We start from the raw sequence: 5497 nt of genomic DNA, 5'->3' as shown, positions 1-5497 counted from the left end.
TTTATCTTTTGTATACTAAAATATCCCTTTTCATTTTGTGGTTTCGTCGTTCACCAATCTACTTTGGCTTAATCACTGAACACTAGTGATAAATTACTTAATTAAACATTTTATATGTGTTACAAAATTAAAATCATAAGATATCCAAAGTTCATTTTGTAATAATTATGAAATATATTGGTAAAATCAAATAATATTTTTATTTCTGAATTTATGTGTTTCATGCTTTAGTATTTTTCAATGTGTCGAATGAAGACCTGGCAGTAAGAATATTTTCCATATACTGACTAATAATGATTACCCGTAAAAGAAACTATTGCATTTTATTCCTGCCATTATTATCAAAATATATTTTACACAAAACATATTATACGAGTTGGTACATGACAATTATAATAGAATCCCTACTTAAGTATCATTACAATGTTAACTCTTAATTTTATTATGATATATTTGAAATTCTACAATAAATGTAGGTAGGTGTATGCGTGTGCTGTAAATGGCATATGAAAACAGGATTTCACTTATTTCAGCCGCTGTGTGACATTCGCAAGTGCAACTGCAAATGCTTGTAGAGCAGAAAATGGATACTGGAAATCCAGAGTGTATGCATTTCCATCAATCCTTCCAAATTGCATTACCTATAAAATAGAAATATTACCAAAAATGTTTTGATGCAAAAATGAAGAAGAATTATTTGTTTATATTCATTTATATTTTGATGATTTTATTATTATAGTGGTCTTAAGTTACTAAAGCAGAGTTTACATTAGGACGATACAATAGACAGGACAATACTGTTCTTTCCCATTTCTGTGAATAGTCTTAACCGCGCAGGAGAGGAGAATAGGACAATACAACAATTTGGCTGTAGTTCAAATGCAGAATGCTGCGAAAAGAATACACAACGATGTGAGCAGTGGTGGGGTAAACCGTTGTCCTGTGGATGTCTTGATCCATTATCCTGTCCTCCGAATTTTAAACAAAACGAAAACAGTATTGTCCTGTCCTGGTGTGAACTTTGTATAACTGTTTTGTAAAAGGAATGCAGCTTAACAATGAAGATTTTCAGCTCATAATTTAAAGAAATTGAAAAAAAACATGCTTCTCTGAGTAGATTAATATAGACAATCAAATAAATAATTTGGGGATTTACTATGCATCTCTGGGCATCTTTGACTGAAATACTTGTAATATATTGTGCGGTAATTACTGCAACTAGGTAACTTCAAAATCAGCATTTGTGAGTTACCCACTAAAAACACATATTTGTATCTTCTTCCATGAGTGCTACTATTTGAATGCATGACTTGTCCGTTTGTAACACTCATGGAGGACCAAAAAATGTGTTTTTAGTGGGTAACTCACAAATGCTGATTTTGAAGTTACCCGGTTGTAGTAATTAACCAGGCGATATTATATTATTTCGTTGTTTTCTGTTGTTTGCGGATGACTTAAAACTATTCTTAAAGGTGACAACTTCTGACGATTTTCGTATTCTCCAAGCGGATATATCTAATATATCTGAATGGGGAAGGCGAAACAAACTTAGGTTTAATGTTTCCAAGTGTTCGGTCACATCCTTCACTAGGGCCCAAAAAACTCTTTTTTTTCGCTACAAAATGAATGACCAGAATCTGATACAAACATCAAATATTAAAGATCTGGGCGTTAGATTTGTGAGCACTCTGACATTTCATGAACACATAGAGACAATCAGTGGTAATGCATTGAAGATGTTAGGATTTGTTCTGCGTACTGCCAGGGTTTTCGAAAATACCCGCGTACTGAGAACTCTTTACAACCCCTTGGTGCGAAGTATACTCGAGAGTGGCTCGATGATTTGGGGGCCACATCTGTTCCATGTATCCGAAGGGGTTTTCCGGAGCAGGATTCTCCTACTACTTTGACATGAGTCTCTTTTGTGTATTTTTTTTTCTTTTTTATAATATGTACGTATTGAATATACTTTTTAATGTATATGTTATATTAAAAATTAATGAATTGAATTGAATTATGTATTGAGAATTGTTTATGAAATGTCATTGTAATTTTCACTAAATTTTTGATAAATTATAGACTATTTCAATTTGGGAATTTCTCGAGTATGATTCAACTTATTTATGTAACGAATAATTAGTCCCAGCAAATTGAGAGTACTATATTATGAACTAAACAATATTAATTCAGTCTAAATCACATTGTTTTAAAAATAGGTACTAAGTAAAGCATCATACCTGTTTCCCTCTGAACTCTATTTGGAAATTCTTTGCTGATTCTTGTGTCACTCTGCCACCAAAGTCAAGCTGGTAAACTTGACTGCTTTCATTCCACATTGGCGCTTTATTATGCATTACGAATTCTCTTCTAACTGGAGTTGTTGGTTGAGTCGCACATACTCCACTTCCCATTGGTTCAATTTTACCTCGTTTTAACTACAAAAAAACCCATTTCAACACCCTTCTTTAAACTAATGCTATCCACAAGATGTATATCTTATTTTCAATAATGTTTGTGAAAAATTGTGTCTGCATTATGTTAATTTTTTCACTGCAGTATAACATCCCATATTTTTCAACTTTATCTTGCTAACTAAAATACTAATTGTTTCAATTTTTTTTTTTACCTTTTGTCTTAACTGTGCTTTCTGGAATGTTTCGAGATCTCTGTAATTTTTTCCGTTTACAATGTCATCACCAGAAAATGTTCCCAACTCGTCATCTGAACTCTCCTGATTTTTACTTTTGTTCCTTCTGCGGTTCAGCAAAGGTGAATTCAACAAATGTTTCCTACGAATCACATGAAACTCATAAGTCTTTTTGAAAATAAATTAGGCCGTTTCCGATACATTGAGAATGCGCATATGTATTTATATTAAAGAAAGATGACTAAATAGAGGCAGCAATAGGAAAGTCATAGTTGAGCCAATAATTTCTTCAGATACTATTTCAACTTCCAAGCGTGGCAATTCTATAATGCCAAAATTAGCTAGCACCTACCTTGTTGAATATTTTAAGTGATCACTTTGATTATGTACCGTGTTACAGTTAACATTCTGCCCATGACAATAGAATTTATTCCTTTTTTAAAAAAAAAAAATTGTCATTCACAATTATTTTAAATATAGTATATATTTACCTAATGGGGGAGGCAGAGGCTGTCCGTTTGTTCTTCTTAGAAGGAGCTGGACTAGCCGGGGAAGAGCGAGGTAATCGGGGTCTAGTTGCCGGAGAGGGTGGTGGAGTGCTCCCTAATATTCCACTGGTACCGGTATTGCTATCTCTACCTCCCCCTCTCTCCCTCATCCTGTAGAGTAGTTGCTCCAGTGTAGCGAGAGCCGCCCCCGATATAGAGCTGCCACCGCGCTGTTCTATGGGACTTGGTGTTGCTGCACGCTCTGTTTTCAATTCAAAATTCATTATGAGGTTAAAATTAAATATAATATTTGGATTAAGTTACATTGTTTTGGCTGAGTTGAAGGTAGGGGAAGCCGGGGTAGAATCCCATACAGATGGACTGACCAAATAAAGGTGGCTATGGGGCTAAAATTTGATGAGTCAGTACGTCGGGCTGAGGACAGACTGGAGTGGAACAGACTAATTAGAAGTGTTCATGGTGATCCCGATCCTCAGCATTGAGGGACCGACTTGGAAGAAGAAGACATTGTTTTATTGAGAATTCTTAATTCATTATTGGACAGCCTTAAAATGTTGGTGTTTATGAACTGTTGAGTTTGAGATTGAACCAGACACGACTTACAATTGAAATATAAAAAAAAATTAAATGGCATGCGAAATATGTATATAAAAAAAAATTTGGACACTGTACCGTCCTCCTCAGAACAGGATTTTCTAGTGAGGAAGAATCTTAAATTACCTTTGTATAGAAAATATTTTATACAGTAAATATATAAATATTTATATATTTTTTAATATTTCAACAATTTTCGTAACCTATAAACTAGCAATAAAGTAGCAAATCGGTAGCATGTGTTAGACAATAAATACTCCAAATCAGCTGACATTAAAAAATATTTTTGATGCTGGAAGCACTAACTTTGTGGATTTTTAATCAATAGATTTTTTTTTAAATTGCTTTGTCTTTAATGCACCACTTTATGGCGAAGGCAATTAAACCTGAAGAAGGCAATATTTTGCCAAAACTAATTGGTTTATTAATTAAAAAACAAAGTGGTGCATAAAACACAAAGTAATTATATATTAATCTATTGAGATTTTTCATTATGAATAAATTTTATAAAAATGCGTAAAAAAATTACCTATCTCTATCTCACTGTTGTTACTTCCGTCAGAGCCAAACGGGGACTGGAACTTCTACTTTTATCAGATCCCGGCGAGTGTCGATCTCTGAATAACCCTTTAGGTTTCTAGTTGGGGTGTTACAAACACTGGACGCTGAACACGCACTACAGATATACGATCGCTATTTGTATTTTCATTTGTTGAATTTACATTGTTAGAAGGAGTGACGCATTTACACGATTCACAGACAGGTAAATCTCTTCTTTTTTTCCTATTCATTAATGGGGTTTTACAACTTGTAAAAAAACTTAATTTTGTACACTCTTTAGTGCTTTTGGTAACGGGATTATTTACAACAGCTTCTGTTGGTTCGTTGGATACATTTATTGACATAATACTCTCAATCGTTTCGTACTCATTTTCTTGGATTGGAGATTTTATTGGTTCCTCAATACTAGTCGGAAGAGGAATTAAATCGTTTATTCCGTGAGTCATCAAGAACATCTCGCTAGAATCGAGACTTTTTGATTTTCCACAGCTTTTAAGATGTGGGGTTTTCATACAGCCATTGTTTATTGTCTTTGAATCTAACTTTAAATTTATGTTGGGGTTTGGATGATTGGTTTTTCTAAAATTGCGTTTATTGATATTGTTTTTATTTTTTTTATTAACTAAAACTAAGCGCTTTGGAGCATCTTTTCGAAGCATCGCTAAAGTTACTTCACAAGGAACTAATTGCGAATTAACTATATCTAAATAACCACACTGCAACTTCTAATCATAGTATCTGCTATTGGTGCACTCGCAATAGAAATACCAACTGGAGTTATGGAAACCGGAGTAACTCTGTTGTTAGAACTGGATTCTAATAATGTTTCCGTTGATAAGTTACCATTTCCCTCTTCATCAATATACTTTAAATCATCTTTTTTGCTTTCACAATTTGGTGATGATAGTTTTTCCTTTCTCGTGCAATATTTGAACATAGCAGAGTGTGGTTCATTTGGCATTAAATTTGAACTTCTTTGTGTATGTACACTAGCTTGAGTAAGCATTGTTTCACTTCTATTTCCATTAAGTATTCTATTTGTTACTACTTCCATATGAGAATCTTTTTCTTGATAAGAACCTGAAAATAAATATTATACCATGTTTAAAAAAATATATCAATATAAATTGTCCATCTCATAACATCTCGTACTACGATATTTGAATCAACAACATGCATTTATATA

The 5497-nt window shown here is 33.3% G+C and overlaps 1 pseudogene; it reads right to left on the bottom strand.

The window, feature by feature from the left end:
- Positions 1-381: 381 nt before the first annotated feature.
- LOC148270870 (uncharacterized) lies at positions 382-5391 on the bottom strand (annotated as a pseudogene).
- Positions 5392-5497: the final 106 nt, after the last annotated feature.

Source organism: Micrasema longulum, unplaced genomic scaffold (assembly GCF_059751315.1).
Source record: "Micrasema longulum isolate JH-2025_06_02 unplaced genomic scaffold, ASM5975131v1 h1tg003320l, whole genome shotgun sequence".
Classification (NCBI taxonomy): domain Eukaryota; kingdom Metazoa; phylum Arthropoda; class Insecta; order Trichoptera; family Brachycentridae; genus Micrasema; species Micrasema longulum.
Note: the sequence above shows the minus strand (reverse complement) of the source record. Positions and strands in the feature narration are given on the sequence as shown.